The 17,178-nt window shown below is 40.8% G+C and overlaps 1 long non-coding RNA gene across 1 annotated transcript in view; it reads left to right on the top strand.

The window, feature by feature from the left end:
• LOC142826785 (uncharacterized) overlaps window positions 1-16,822 on the top strand; it is a 36,867-nt gene extending 20,045 nt beyond the window's left edge. The window contains exon 3 of the long non-coding RNA XR_012901023.1: window positions 12,360-16,822. This is a non-coding gene — a long non-coding RNA (uncharacterized LOC142826785). The remainder of the gene's footprint in view (window positions 1-12,359) is intronic.
• Window positions 16,823-17,178: the final 356 nt, after the last annotated feature.

Here is a 17,178-nt window from a genome sequence, read left to right as displayed (position 1 = left end):
CATTCTTGTTATCAGAGCTCTCGAGCGTAGAAGATTTTGTAGAGATTTCTGCACTTTGGCTGAAACAGGCTGGCTGTTTCCCTGAAATGCCAAAGCAGGCCATGCTCATAGTCACAAGGGCATCTCTGTCCACTGTAGAGTAGGGAAAAGTATAATTGTAGCTGTTTGCAATGTAATGTGCCTTGGTGTATCCTGCCGGCCACCCCTTCTGACTAGCAGAAAGGAACAGCCTAGAGCTGTTAGTAAGGATGTCTTCAGACAGGTTGTTTGTGTCTGTTACTAATGTCTAAGTACTAACAGTCCAGAAGGTACCTTGTGACTCCAGGTCTGAAATCCTCCTCTAGAGCAACATTTGAACCAGATCTTGCAGAAACTAGCTCCTCCGCCCCCCCCCCCCCAATCTATTTGTTAATTTTCAGTGGGTCCCTCTGAATCTCTCATCTTGAAGCTGTTTCTCCTTACATAATTAAGTAAATATAACTAAGCCATAGAATCCTTTACAGCCTGGTGGTCAGAGGAGACATCCAGTTTCCAGTCCCTGATCCAATAACTAATTTTTTTTTTAAGTAAAACAGTTTCAGCATGAGAAAGACCTAACATCCATTACTCAATCATATATAGTATAGAACACATATAGAACACACCAAAGCTATTTTGGAATAATAACCTTTATTCCAAAATAACTTTGCAAGCGTTTACACAGCTATTCCGTTATTTTGAAATAATTTTGAAATAAGGGATGGCTTGTTTCGACTTCTGTAAACTTTGTTCCACAAAGAATAACACCTATTCTGAAATAGCTATTTTGAAATAAGGCACCAGGGCCATTCTTAGTTATTCCTCCTGGGGCTCTAAATTGAGGTAGCATGTCTACAATAGGGAAGCCTGACTCAGACTAATTTTGAGGCTTCCCTGCCGTGTAGATGTGTTATTTTGAAATAAGCTATTTCTGAATAACTATTCCAGAAAGCTTATTCCGAAATAACTGTGCAGTGTAGATGTACCCACAGTGATTAGCACACTAACCACTGAAGCAAGAACCACAAGCTGAAGTAATACAGATACTTGAATGGTGGCACCATTTCCAATTTGGCAGGGTGGGGCAACTTTAACCATGATTCCAGAAGCTACTGGGGCACCTGAAAATTTATACTAATGAACAATACCGGTTGTTACCCAGGCTCCTACCATTGATATATAGGCAAATCAAGAATGTACACTCTTCATAGCCTTAGTTTCTTGATTCATTTTTACCCCATAAATTCAATGTTGTGCTAAATGCTCACATCTTTCCTCTCTATTATACTTCCCCCTTCTACTATTAGTTTAATGCCCCGCTGAGTATTCTAGGCAGCCTCTCCTGAGAAGATTGGTCCCCTTTTCATTGCACCCAAACTATACAGTCTCTTTCCACATAGAAGATGGACCAATGTTCCACAAAACCCAAATCCTCTACCTCAGGGCTGAGCAAAATAGGGCCTGGGGGCCAGATCTGGCCCACCAAGCCACCAGATCTAGCCCATGGACCACCCTGCCGGGACCCTCAGACACGCAGCTGCTGCAGTTTAAAGCTCAGTCCATGCGGCTCTCTGCTCTGTAGGGAGGGGAAGGCTTTGTGCGATCTCCCCTCTCCCAGCCCAATCCTCAGCTCCTATAGGCTAGAAATAACCAGACAATAGGAGCTGAGAGATTGGCCTGGGGCATGGGGGCAGCACAAGCCTCTTTCCTTTCCAGGAGCTGAGAGCCATGTGGAAGGAGCAGCCTGCAGTTTAAAGTGATCTGGAGTTGCAGTAGTCAGGGAGTCCAGCCTGCCTTGGAGGTGCTGCAGGGCTGCTGGCTTAGGTAAGCACCTCCCAGTCAGAGCCTTCCTCTAGCACCCCTGCCCCTCCCACATCCCAACTTCTTCCCCAAGGTCACCATCCAAACCCTCTGCACCCCCCTGCCCCAGGTCACAACTCCCTCCCAGATGCTGTACCCCGTCCTACACACCTTCCCCAGGCCAGAATCCTCTCTTGCACCCAAACACCCATTCAGACCCTGCACCCCAATCCCCTGCACCAGGTCATGACCCAAACCCTCTGTAGTCTGCACCCCCTTTTCCTCTTCTCCCAGGTCACAATTCTCTCTCAGACTTTGCCCCTCCCCCAAGCCAGAATTATCTTCTGCACCAAAACACCCTTCCTGACCCTACTCCCCAATCCCCTGACCCAGGTCACAACTCCCTCCTTCACCCTTACACCCTCTCAGGCCTCACACCATCCCTTGTACCCCAGTGCCTTTACCTGTGTGCCCTTCTTCCCCCTAACCTCCATCCTAGACCCTGCATCTCCTCCACAGAAAAGCATGGCCCTTGATCACTTTCCAAAATCTTGGAATGGTCCCCCACCAAAAATTATTGCTCACTCCTGCTTTACCTCATACCACTTACCTAACCATCACTTTGCTTCCAGAATCTTCTGCCTTTTGCTTTTCCTTTGCATGTGGCAAAGGAATGATCTCAGAGAAGATCACTGAGGCTACACTACAGAGTTTATCCGGGATACCTCCAGTATCCTGGAAAAACTCCCCCATGTCCAGGGAATGTGTCTGCTCTTCCAAAATTTTTTTCAGAAGAGCAGACACACTCTTTTGGAAGCCCTGTAAGCCTTGTTTCACGAGGAAAAAGGACTCTTCTGAAAGGAATTTTTTCCAAAATTTGGCCCAGTGTAGACAGACCAAATTTCAGAAAAGCCTCTTCTGAAAAAAGAAATGGAAAAAGGTATGCAAATTGCATACCTTTTTCCAAAAAAGAAGTGTAGTGTAGACATAGCCTTAGATCATTTCTTCTTCTTCTTCTTGCTTCCAAGTTCCGTGAAGTCATCTGCCATCTGAGAGATATCTCTCAATGCAGTTCAATGGTGCCAATACAAACCATCACCAATAGATCCATTACCACCAATTTCAAAAGCCTATCCAATCTCAAGAGTTACATCTCATCTCTTGGCTCTGGGAATGCATGATTCCCCCCTATGGCCAACTAGTCACTGTCAGAGTGTTTTTCAAATTCTTCTGACTACTGAATCACCAGCAAGAATTGTCTGTCCAACTTGGAGAGTTGGAAAATACTTTATGGATAAGCTTAATTTTCTTACAAGCTGGGCTGAGTTGCCATCTACAGATGTGTACCTTCTGTATTTCTCTTTCTCTTGGACCTGCTGGATCTTGAGAGGTATCTTCCACAATTTCCACTCTGAGAAATGATTGGAAACTTCTATATGTGCGGAATTCTTCCTGTTCCTCTGCTCTCTGCTGGCCAAAGCCTGCCCATCCTAATCTGTATCTAGTTGTATAGTTGTATAAAATATTGCTGTAACCTCTTGCCTCTATGGTTATGAACCATCAGCCCTCCCCTCTGATTTCCTCTTTCTTAAAAAAAAAATCAATGTTCTTTACATGATTAAGAGTCATTCCAATTCCTTGAATGCTATTTCACCCTCCCCCCCCCCAAAATGGGGTACAATATGATTTCATCACTGCCAATAAGATCAACAATAAAATAACTTCTAGACAGCTAACTTTGCTGATAATGTGATTAAACCTTTAATTATTTTGACATGTTTAAACAAGAGGTCATTAAAATGAGCAGTTAGCTACACACTTCTTTTCTCATCAGGACTGCCAAATAAAATGTGTTGAAATACATAATTTCATTCTTGGCAAAATTATACAAATGTAAACCAATGTACAGCTTTTTATATCATGTGTTAATTTTTTAAAATGTCAGTTAAATAATTAAATTGGAATGTTAACAGCAGAGGTTCTTTCTTCTGAGGAAATTACATTGCCATTAATCTTTCTTCTTGCTGATGTTTCACCTAGTACATTATCAGAATTATAAACCCAATGTTGAGTATGGAGTTTTAATTTTAACTTAGCAAATCTTAGAGTAATAAATATTCAGCATGATATGCCAAACTTCATCATAATTATGTCTCATATCATTGAAATTTTAATAATGTAGTTTATTTAATGGCTCAGTGAATTTTGTTCCAGTATGAAGTAGAGATGTGTATATTGAAGAATATCCATTACCTACATTTCTGCAATGGTATCCACTATTTATAAATAGTTACTACAGTTCTGAGAACTGGGAAACCCTCAGCAATTTTATTAGTTCTTTATAAGGCAAAATGCCTTCCAAGTGCATCAACTTTGCACGTGTAAAATGAATTTAATCAAAGAAGATGGTTAGTTTGAAAGAAAAGTACAAAAATAAGGCTACTAGGAAAATCAAGTTACTTAATTAGGATTTTCTTTGCAAAACGTATTTCCCACATTACGGTGGTATGTTTTAGAAATGAATTTACAATGACAGAGAGGGTAAGAGGAAGAGGAAACTTTACCTGTAAAGAGTGGAATGGATCATGAAATGTGTAGGAGTAAACTGAGGCAGTCCATGGTATCTTGCTGAGAACTGACAACTCAAATCCAGTGTGTCCAGAAATTATTCCCTACAAAATGGCTACACAAGATCAGGGAAGAGGGAAGCACTACCCCATGCAGTCCCGAAGAAGCCCTCTTTCACTTGTGTTGATCTAGCTGAACATTTGCTCCCAATCATGGGATCTAAAAAAAAGACTGGAGACCTTTACAATCTGCTGTGGGAGGGGTGTTTGAGGCTCCATCTGGTACATCTGAGAGCCACCCCCTCTCTTCTTCTAGATCCCTGAACTCTGTTATGAGGGGAAGGTGCTGGGATCCCAGCAATGGGAATTCTGGGACAACGCAGGGGATCATGTGAAGATGATTAAGAAAACGATGATGTGCACTGCACAGTTTATTGCCAGGTACTCCCAGATATTTTAAGTAAATAAAGTTGTGGCCTAATTAAATTGCATCTATCACTTCCTGAGTTTCTTCCAGTGCAGCAGACAATGCACTTGTATATGGTACCCGTTTCTGAAAAGCACATTGTTAGTCTGTGCAGAGATCAGTTTATCCATTTATGAAGTGTTGTCATTTCTGTGTTGAAATGTGGTAACTGTTGGACACTATACATAAATACTACACAACAATAGATAAGAAGGGTATACAATTGAATGCATGGAGGATATTTAATTTGGCAAGATGTAACTTCTCCGGTTTGTTATTTGGCCAGGGTAATGGAGTTAATGACCTTAATTGTTTGGAAATCTTGCATGGAATATTTAATTGCCTCTTTTGGTCTGTGCCTAAGATTTATGTATCACATGCAATATATAGTACCTCAAGCACACCATTGCTTCCATCACCATGTTATGGCATTGGTTCAATACTGACTCAGAGTGAAGAATGCCACCTACTGTGTGACCAGTACCACTTCCTGCAACAGCAGGGGTTTCCTCTTCTATCCCAGTTATGCAGCATGCCCAATCTTGCTTAGTTGATGAGATCTGACAAGATCAAAGCCCAAGGTGGTATAACTATAGACTTATACTGTCTTGTGTATTTGGCTTGCTAGCAAATGTATCTCAAATGCATGTATCAAATGATTTCTAGTTAAATGGTTGTGTACTATTGCTGTTACACAGAGAGAGAGAGTTATTCTAACTAATAATACTGACTTAAAACAGCTTAAGAGCCTGCTTTTACTTCTTTTGTTGACTCAGAATCACTGGTATATTATTTGTCTACACATCTAGAGAGACTGCTTAGGGGTTATGATTACATTGGCAAGGGTACAATCTCTGTAATGTTAGGAATGCAGGAATTTTACTTCACTTGTCAAATGCAGTGAAATTTTTCATTTTCATTCAACAAATTTGCCTCACTGAGAAATAGTATCATTTGGATGAGCCTCCAAGCAAAAATTAAAGTTAGCTCCTCCCTCCTACATATGTTTAGACTGCTCATCTTCCCGCACTTTGCCTCTTAGTTACTCAAAATGACAATCCAAACCCATGCCACCATGACTTTCTCTAATTAATTATTCCCAGTCTCCTCATCCCTATTCTCTCAGAGTGGCTCTCCCTCTCATCTCCACATTGCCCTGTGCTGACTGATGTACCTTTCTTTTGGCCCTTCTCTGCAGTGAGTCACTCGCATTTGTTCCTCCTCTTCTTGGCATTGCAGGAATCCCCAGTCCTGAGCTCTGAAGATGTGACCTTTGCAAGGGAAGCAGTTGCTAATCTGTACTTCTATTTATAGTCCAACATGCCATAATAAAGTGGTGGCAGTCTCATCATCACAGAACTCAACAGACACACATAATTCCCTGATGATACTGTCAGATATCACATGCTCTCCTACCAGATATTTTTGCAATTATTTTACATATTACACTTCACTCTCATTTTATACATTAGACACAGCAGGGTAAAGAGCAATCAGTCCACTGGTTCGCCCTTCTCAGGAGCCCTTCCTTTCTGACTCCCATCTCTTTACCAGCGTGTTCCTTCCATTCATCTTTAAAATAACTGTGTTCAGAACATCCCAGCAGATAGAACTATAACAAACTAACTTGACTGCTATTCCTGCATCTCTTCCTACTGGTTTGTTTGTCCTTGCTGGCATTAGTATAGCTTTAGGTTTTTTAATGTTTTGTTTTATAGATTGGAGGAAATATGTCTTCCATTTTTCCCACAGTGTCAATGAGAACCATACATCGCTGATTCTTTCTCAAGGTACCGTGGTAGACCACAGCTTGTGAACTGCAAATATCTTATAGAAGGCAGCTATCTTGGGAGGTGGGTTAATGCCTTCTTGTTTCCCAATTAGACTCACTTGAACACAGCCCAGCAATCAGGGCAGACAATGGAGGCCTAATTAGGAGTCAGCCTGCAACAGGGGTTAATTGAGCACCTGTTGTTAGTTAAGGCCTCTGGGTCACTATAAAAGATTTCCTCCCAGGCAGCAGAGGGGAGAGTTTTGAGAGGAGCTGAGCCAACTCAAAAGCAGGAAGTTGTAGGTGATGTGGCCCAGGGGAGAGGTAGCAGTATTAGGGTAGGGTAAAAAGCCCTGCTGGACACTCCTCCTGTAGGGCCCCTGGGCTGGAGTCCAGTGGAGTGGGTGGACCTGGACTCCCACTTCCCCCTTCTCTTGGAGGATTACCCTGCCAGGGAGATGGGAACAGACCAAAGGCCAGGAAAAGGGGGTTTGTCTTCACCCCACAACTTAGGACCTGCCTGTGATGAGAATGACTCAGTAAGCAGGGACCCTTGCCTCTGGGGAAGTCTTAAGACAATAAAGGGGTCACTGTGGGTCTCTGAGACACACAAGAAACTGTGAAGAAGCTCAGAACCCATGGGGAGCTAACAAGGAACTTTGTCACATTACTTTAGGATAGATGAACCAGTTTGGGCTCTAGGCCTTTTTAATGGAAAAATATTGAATATATCAACAGGAGAAATTTGAAAAACATTTAAGTCAAGATGATGACTTTTGAGAGGTCTGGTTTAATTTTAAGAACCTAAGACTTATCAGACTAATGATCCATTTAACCCAATATACTATATTACAACAGTGGGCAGTGCCAAATATATAATAGGAAATGAACAGAAGAGGGGAAAAAAGAGGATTAGCTACATCCAGAGAATGGGGTTGCAGCCCTAATCATCTTGCCATGAAAAGACCTTTCCTTTTATTCTATGACTGCTTACTTTGCTTAACAGTCTTTGGTATAGGGCATTGTCAAAGACTTTCTGAGGCCTGGTTTATACTAAATCAGAAGGGTCCCATATGAGGAGAGGTTAAAGCGACTGGGACTTTTCAGTTTAGAAAAGAGGAGACTGGGGGGGGTGGATATGATAGAAGTCTATAAAATCATGAATGGTGTGGAGAGGGCCGATAAAGAAAAGTTATTTATTAGTTCCCTAAATAGAAGAACTAGAGGACACCAAATGAAATTAATGGGTAGCAGGTTTAAAACTAATAAAAGAAAGTTCTTCTTCACACAGCGTGTAGTCAACCTGTGGAACTCCTTGCCTGTGGAGGCTAGGACTATAATAGAGTTTAAAGAGAAGCTAGATAATTTCATGGAGGTTAGGTCCATAAAAGGCTATTAGCCAGGGGATAAAATGGTATCCTTGGCCTCTGTCTGTCAGAGGCTGGAGAGGGATGGCAGGAGACAAATCGCTTGATCATTGTCTTCGGTCCACCCTCTCTGGGGCACCTGGTGCTGGCCACTGTCGGTAGACAGGATACTGGGCTAGATGGACCTTTGGTCTGACCCAGTATGGCCGTTCTTATGTCAAAATAAGATATACAAGTCTAGCTACATAAATTATGTATCTTACATCACAGTTTTACACCATCCATACAGCAGGAGGCCTATGGGAGCAAACACTCCCATCAGTGTCCCATACTCCTTGTGAGGAACAGGAGTACTGGCACCAACAGATGTACCCTTTAAATTTGATCTAGCGGGTCCATACTACACCTGCGAAATCGAACCTGGAAGATCAACCATGGTAGCTTTGATTTTGCAACTAGTGTAGACGTGTCCTGACAGTCCAAGCACACTGGATTGCCATCTCCACATGTTTATTGACTCCTTCTTTCAAAGAATTCTTTGACTCTTCCCCAACATATCATGTTCATTTATTCATCTGACAATTGAGTTATTTATTATAGTTGAAAACTCCTATGTCTAGTACTGAATTTAGGCTTACAAACTTGTAATTGTCAGGATGACCTTTGAAGCCTTTTAAAAACATTGGTGTTACATTAATTATCTACCAGTCATCTGGTACAGGGATTGATTTAAGTGATAAATTACATAGCACAGTAAGTAATTCTCCAATTTCATATTTGCATTCCTTCAGAACTCTTGGGTGAATCTCTTCTTTTTTTAAATAGTATTACTATTAATTTATCAGTCTGTTTCAATGATGATGCTCCAATCTGAGAGAGTTCCTCAGATGCGCCTCATGAAAAGAATGGCTCAGGTTTGAGGAATCTCCTTCATTTTCTCTGAAGTGAAGACAGATGCAAAGAATTCAAGTAGCTTCTGTGCAATAGCCTTGTCTTCAGTAACCCCACTGATGGTTTGTCAGGTTTCCTGCTTCTGATATACTTAAACAATTTGCTGTTAATTTTTGTGTCTTTTGCTAGTTGCTTTTCAAATTCTTTTTTGGCTTGACTAACACTTTACCCTTGACTTGCCAGAGTTTCTACTCTTCTTTCTACTTTCTTCAGTAGAATTGAGGCTTCCATTTATAAAGGGTGCTTTTGGCCTCTGATAGCCTCTTTTAATCTGAATCTGAGAATTTGGTGACCCATAGGAGGTCAACGTTGTCTAGAATTACCAATACTTCTACTATTTTCTGGGCTCTTACAAGACATTTAGGCGTAAATTAGATTTAAATAACAGAAAAGAACACTGAGAGCCAGGACTGGTGGCTGTAAATAACTTTATGAAACTTCAGGAAGCATGGCCACACCCATGATAAATCTAACTAAAATCATGCTGGGCCACAGATGTGATCAGAGAGTGCTGGACTAGAGAATTTCAATTTGTGTTACTTTGTTCTTATACAATGACTTTCACTAACTGATTTCAAGACATTTTACAAGCAATACAATACATGTCTGTGGAGAAGGCATTGTTATATTCGTTTTACAGACTCATAAATTCACAAAAAGATTAGACGATTTGCTCAAGGACACACAGAAGAAAAGATAGCCAGTGGGACAGAACCTATAACTCCTGTCTTCTTGGATCCTGTTTTTCCAAGTAGATAGTGTTTTATTCCAACTACTTCTCTCCTTCTAGAAAAAATCTTCTCCTATATAAATAGTTTAGTCCCTTCATCTCTTTGCCCTGCTGGTTTACAATCCCATAAACCTACTACACATAAGGGTTTTTCCCTTGCCCTTTCCTTGGTTCTTGTTACTCAGACAGAAAGCAGAAGACCAGAGTCTGAAATGCAGGCAATGTGATTTTTTTTAGGTTAATCAAGAAAAACATATTTACACCTCTATACAGCAATAAAGTTTATCCCTGACCCTGTCCTTCTCTTTCTTCGCAGGTATGCCCCTAGTTCCATCCCTTACAATGCATAGTCATGTTCCATTTTGGAGGGTCATCAGTCTGGGGTTTCAGTACAATCTCTTTGGTATCCCTTGGAAAGGGTAGACAGTAGGGAGTAGTTTTGTGTTACACCCAAGGTCACCATTTCTTTGGCTTTTTATTGTTTCTTATGCCTTCCTCCCTATCTTCCTGTGCCCCTATTGACTGGTTGCTTAACATCACTTTGAGATAGGAGTCAAGAAAGTCCAATGCCAGATTTATGCACAAGATATAAATATACAGTTTAGGGTCTCAGATTATAAGGGGCCTCTAAAAAAAGTTTTCAGTTGCATCCTTGCTTATGTATATGCAAATATAAGACTTTATTCTATTTTAATTGTCTTTTCTGTTACAATAATACACTTATTTTTGGTAATGCTATGGGGCCTCTTAAACTTGACATAGCGTAAGTCCTCAGAATGTCTTAATCTGGCTCTGAGAGAGTTGTATAGTAAACTCCTACCAAAACCAGCAACACTTTAGCTATCTTCCTTATCTTTTCTCATTGTGCTATAAACTCAATCTGGTTGTGAGTAGTTGCAACACAGAGTCTTTGTTCACACTTATTAGTAAGGATATAAGAATATCATAAGTCAAACAGACAAAGAAAACCCAAAATTCTGTCTCAGATAAATATACAGGCTTGAATGTTATCTCACCATCACTAAGGGTACGTTTACACAGCAGCATTATTTCGGAATAACGCATTGTTCATCTACACAGCAGGCCTGTTATTTCGAACTAAATTCGAAACAATGGGCTTCTTACTCCAACATCTGTAAACCTCATTATATGAGGAGTAAGGGAAGTCAAAGGAAGAGTGCTCTGTTTCAAAATAAGTGCTGTGTAGACATGCCCAATTTCAAAATTAGCTATTTCGATGTAAGCGACACAATTAGTGTAGCTGAAATCGCGTAGCTTATTTTGAGTTTAGCCTTGCTTACACTACACTGCTAACTAATGCTAATTAATGCAGCCTAAACAATGAGGAGTCCTGTGACACATTAAAGACTAACAGATTTATCTGTTAAAAGCATGAGCTTTAATGGTTAAAAAACACTTTGTCGGATGCAGCTAATTGATATGTTTCTTCATCTCAGTTGGCTGAAGCCAATATTTTTGGAGCAGAAGAACCTTAGTTCTCTCTCTTATTCCTGTGAAACACCATCACTACTGCCTATTCTTCCTTTCCCTGCACATGTTTCCCTGCTATTTGGTTCTCATACCAGTTATATAACCTTCTTCTTTCTGACATTCTTCTTAGCTGTTTCATTGTCTTCTCCTCAAGACTCTCCTCTCCTTCTGGTAACTAGCATTTCCAGTCCCAGATTCTTCCCCAGGAACTGAAAATAGAGGTGGTGTTCAAATTTATTGAGGCATGGTGGGTGTGTTGGAAAATGACTACATTGGCAACACTGCGTGATCAATGACTAATGGATCCATGATTTGTATGCAGCTGCCACCTTCCTCATTTTAACATCTGAATATCACTCATTTTTTCTTCATATGTAGGCAAAGTCTTATTTTATGGGTAGTGTCTTACTTTAGGTTCTGAAGCAATTTCAGCTAATTTTAGTACTTGATATAAGAAAAACAAATATCCAAGCTGGTATATGTTTCAACTTTCTGATTAATTCAGTTGCTAGTCCGATGAGAATAGAAATAACCCTTCATCAGAATGATCCAATATACTTTCTAATAATCCTGTCTGTGTTTTAATGGTCTGTTTTAATGGTACGATACATTTTAATAATTTAGAGCCAGTTCCTAAGATCAGATATGTTTGAAACTGTGATCTTAATCCATGTCTATCTTCTGAAACAACAACAAAAATACCATGCAGCATAGGGTCCAAAGTTCAAATTATTTTGTTTCCTCAGACAGTAATGAATAATAGTCACTTTGCATAGCCAAATACTAGTGTGTGGGGTGAGCAGGTAGCTAGCGTGAAAAAGCAGAATGAGGTGGTGGGTAATAGGCACCTACATAAGTAAAAGCCCTAAATATCAGGACTATCCCTATAAAATCAGGATATCTGGTCACCCTACCAGTGTGACACAGAAATTCTGTGTTCTCCCATTACAGGGTCTATGGATAAACTGGCTCATTGCTACTCAGAATTAACCTGAAGCAGGTGACTAAACTAGATACTCCCCCAAGTGAGTTTTTTTAAAGTGTAAACTTTCATAAAAGTAAAGTACCTAAATAATTTGAAGTGAAGTTTTAGGGGGTTATTTTCCAGCCATCTCTCTCTTTTCTTTTCTCTGTGTATCTCTCTCTATAGGTATAGATATACACATACACTTAAACTCTCTCTCTTTTTCTGCTTCAGAAAGCTGAGCTGTGAGAGTTGGAGGTGATGGAGAAACTGAATGCTCAACACCATAGGCCATAAAGGATCTTTGTCAGCACTTGTGAACTGAACTGGGACAGCACAGCTGGATGTCAACATTAATTCCTCAATAATTTATGATTAATCTATTAAAGTTTAATGGTTAGTTGATAAGTAATGGCCTGGCTGCCATATCACTTAATTGTAAATATAGCAAGTTGCCTGGAAATGCTCTTTTGCTTTCTTCCATCAGAGCCAAAAGTAGAGAAACGAGAAAAAAACACGAGGAAAAAAAAGTTTACGTCAAAAAGCAATTCTGCCCCCTGCTAGCAATGAGCTGTTGTGCCCTCCTCCAGCAAAACACACATCACTTTCAGAGATACAGTCATTCTGATATACACACAACACATATGGCCATGTTAACCTACTTCAGTTCTATATAAAACAAAACCATTCCTAATGTACAGTAACATACTTCAGGTTGAAGGCACAGTATCAAGTGGCCAATGCTAAACACATGCTTTGAGGAATCCATTTGCAAAGTGGCACTTTGGGATTTAGATACCTGGTATCCATTAATGCACATGGATTAATAGCTGTCACACTGAAAAAATATCTGAAGAACTAAATTTTGGCTTTCCATCCAGAACTTGTCATGCAGCTGGGGTTGGGTGAGGTGTGTTGTGAAGCTGCTGTGCAGCAGCAGGAATCTCAGAGACATGCAGAATGACTAAGGCAGAATTCCTATGGGAACTGTTAGAGGGTTTGCACGACAGTGGGAGTTCCACAGCACTTTTACAGGAAGTTGTGTTTTTGCTGGCTGTCAGTCAAGTGAGGGGTGTGGAGACTGCAGTGTTCTGGCCTTGTCCTCATCAGATTAGCAACAGTAGACTTGCCCTGCGAGTAAAATTCACCACTGAACAGGCACACAGCCTATATTTTCTATATAGAACATATGTTTTTTGCAATTTTTCCTATATTAAAGCAATGTTTTTTCTCGCCTGTCATGACAAACTGAAAGTAGCTCTGTTATATTTAGTCTCCTGTTTCATTTACTGTTACGTGGTAATATAAAAGTTTCAGTCATCTCAAAGTATTCTGGGTAGTTAGAAAAGTTACAATAAAGTTTTTTGCCTGCTCACCATGGATCGGCTGCTGCTCTGTGATGTACCATTCAGTCTCTTTCCCCCAGCACACCTGGGCATAGCAGGGGAAGAAGTTTACTTAACTCTCAGGCAGGGGGAACTAACTCTACACTCTGGAATGCCACAGCTTCAAAAGTTCATTATTTGGCAGGTAATGTTCATGGTCAGACCCATACATGGTAGAATCAGGAGTATTGAGGGCACTGCTGCACCCCTTGACTTGAAGTGGTTTCTATTATACACAGGGTTTACAGTTTGGTTCATTGGCTCTCAGCATCCTCACTCGACATATTGTTTCTGCCCCGTCAGGCCCTCACTTGACTCATGAGAATGTTGCTGATGATATCATATACTTGCTGATGGTACACTCCTCTTTTATAAAGGGGCACTAGTCCTTGCTCCACCAAATACCTTCATAGTACCCATCTTGAACCATCATTATGGAGGAAGAAAGACCTTTCAGAACGCAGCACTGAGAACCAAGAAATTCAGCTTCAATTTTTGGTTCTGTCACATTTGTGCAAACTTCAAAATGTCATGTGCCTCTGAGTCTCCTTTGTAAAATAATACAGATTGACCTCATTGGTGTGTTGTGAGGTTTCATTCACTAGTGTTTGCACAGCACTTTGACCTTCTCAAAAAGAAGACTCTAGTTAGTTTGCCTTGCACTAGGAGGATGGTTCTAATGTGGGACATGGCACTAGCACTGGTCATTTCCCCACCTCAGGAAAGCGGGTGGGGGGGGGTAAGTGGAAGGACTTGAGGGAGGAAGAGGCACAAGCCCCCAGAGGGGCACACCAGGAAGGCTCTTAGTGCTCCTCAGGGTGGAAGCTCTCCTTCAAGGCCTCTTGGATATTGACAGCCCCCCGATGGACCTCCCGGATGGCAGCCTGCAGAAAGTGCAGCCAGGCTCTCAGCAACATATCCACGAGAAGCACCAGAGTGCCCGGGGCAGCTCTGGCTCCATGTTGCAGAGTGGGGTGTCCCAAGTGAGGGCAAACAGAGCACGCAGAGGCACAAATGCTTGCTGTCCCTCATCGAGGTAGGCAAGCAAGCAGGGAAACCTGAGAACTGGTGTCCAGTGGGTGGCCCCTGTAAGCACAGGCCTCAGATAGCCTCAGGAAGCAGCCACACAAAGTAACTCCTGACTTGATGCCCTGCCAGACATCGTGGAACGAGGTGTACCGGTAGTTCGAATTAGAGATCCTAATTCGAACTACCCACTCCGTGCCGCATGTAGCTGCGGGCGCGGAGTTCAGACTAAGTGGGATTTAAAAATGGCGGTGCCCGAGAAGATGCAAATGAAACCCGGGATATTTAAATCCCGGGCTTCATTTGCAACTTCGAATGCCTACATTAGCCTCCCTAGTTCGAACTAGAAGGCTAGTGTAGACATACCCTATAAGAGGATTCAGTACTCAAATTCAAGGAATGGATCATTAATATAATGGGCATATTTAAAGTCTGAATGCAGCCCAATCAATTGTAATATAATATCATATTGTGTGGTCACAATTTGATATGATATAATATATCAAAGGTGACTTATTTACCATTTGGGTAACAACAATAAAGTTCAGATAAAGAATGCATTTTACAAGATGAAATGAGATCTCCGGTTCTTAGACATGGATTTCCAGTTCCGTTTGCAAGATAGTACCTATGCACGTTGTGTAATATGTTACAATATAACAGAACATGTTATATTCACAGCTTTCATAATTACAGATGACTTAGATGTTTCCCAGGAGGAAAACCTATTTTACTAAAAGACTAGCCACACAGCAGACTTATACAGTTTGCAGTAAGAAAGGTTAAAGGCCAACCAGACTCAGATGCCACTGCTGGAAAAGTAAAATCCATAGCTAGGCATCTGGGTTCTTCATCTGCCAAGCTGGTCCCCTGAGTGGCTAAATTGGCTGGCTCTCGTGCATGAACTGACAGGAAGAACAGGCCAAAGGGGCCCATGTTTGACATTACAAGCCACACAATAATGTCAAGTGCATCTCCAATAGTATATGCAGACTTTGCAGCTCTCACAGCTCACCTGCGAGACTCAAAAAACTTAGGACTCAACACGTCTGATTTTTTGACATCACACAATTTTAAATCAATTTTTTTCTCATTCATGTAGTGAGACTTTTGAGCAGAATAAAGGCTTCATTAATACCTCGATTTCTGCAGAATTTGATGCTTCAATTTTTATGCCAAAGGCTCTGAGAAATTGTTACTTTTTACAAAACGCTGTGTTTCTGCAGAAGTGTAACTAGATTACTTGCTTCTACTATGTTTGAATTTCAACTGAGTCGTCAGCCTTCTCAGTTACTAAAGATAAATTAAATTATCTGAAATGTAGTGTCACTCAGGGTTCAAATGAGACATTAAAAATGGAAACTTGATCTTATTTATATGGACATTTAAGTTGTCATGGCATTTTGCATGAGAGTGGTGCTTTCCCTCGGGATCTTAACCAAAACTTCTTTGGTCTCTACTGTTGTACAGTGTAGTGTATACCTATCTTTTGTTACCTTGCTCTGTTAAAAGAGAGCTGCCTTTCAGTATTGCTATATCTCGTTTGTATATGGAGAGTTTAGGGAACTTTGGAGACAAAAGTGCTATATTAAATGGAAAATAAAATTTGTATTTACACCTTTTTAAAATCTGTGTGTTTGGAACCATTATGAGCAGATTGGAGAACTAATATAGAGAAATAATTTTTGAAGTTCAATTGAAACCACTGAATTTTGACCTACGTTTATTTCTTCAGAAAGACAGATAGGCCCATAGAATGTAAAGGACATTTTTGGCAGAAAAATTGGGTGCCTATAGGTGAACATTTTTCACAAAGTGATCACTCTAAATGTGACCTGTCAGTTCTCATCCTCAAAGGAAACCTGCACAATATTTTAAAAATATGAGCCTGAGAGTTTAAATTCATTACTTTGCAAGATACTATGTCTACACAAGTACTTTTGTCAGTAAAATTTTTGTGGGTCGGGGGTGTGAAAAAATACAACCCAACTGACAAGATTCACTGACTGATGGGTAAAGTGCTGTGACAACACTCTTCAGCTGATATAGCTACTGCCTCCCTTTGGGGGTGGTTTAATTATGCGGATAGAACAGAGCTCTCTTGTTGTCATAGAATGGCTGTGCGGGAGACCCTGCATTGGTGCAGTTGCAGCTGTAAAACTGTGCTGCTGTGTGGTCTCTAGTATAGATATAGCTTAAAAATCATGCTCTGAAGAGAGGCACTGGAAATATAGCTGATCACAAGATTCTGTAACACAGTATTTACCTTTTTCTGTTCTATGACTGAAGAGGTTTTAACAGGCCACTCTACCTTGAATGGTCCCTTAGAATAAGTGTTAACTTTTTATGCTACACAATCTGTCTCACCTTGCATTTTCTTGTCATCTCAAGGCTTCTTTTCCTAGCCCTGAAAAGAAGAGCTCTGTGTGGTTTGAAAGTCTGTTCCTCTTACCAGAAGAAGCTAAATGCAAGATATTAATTAAGAAAAGATCCAATAAAAGATAACACATATTCTAAGGGACCTTTCAAGGTAGAGTGGCCAGATATAACCTCTTCAGTCATAGAACAGAAAAAGATAAATACTGTGTTACAGAATCTTGTAATCAGCTATATTTCCAGTGCCTCTCTTCATCCACTTTGTC

Source organism: Pelodiscus sinensis, chromosome 2, assembly GCF_049634645.1.
Source record: "Pelodiscus sinensis isolate JC-2024 chromosome 2, ASM4963464v1, whole genome shotgun sequence".
Taxonomy (NCBI): Eukaryota; Metazoa; Chordata; order Testudines; family Trionychidae; genus Pelodiscus; species Pelodiscus sinensis.
This window is presented reverse-complemented; position numbering and strand designations above follow the sequence as displayed.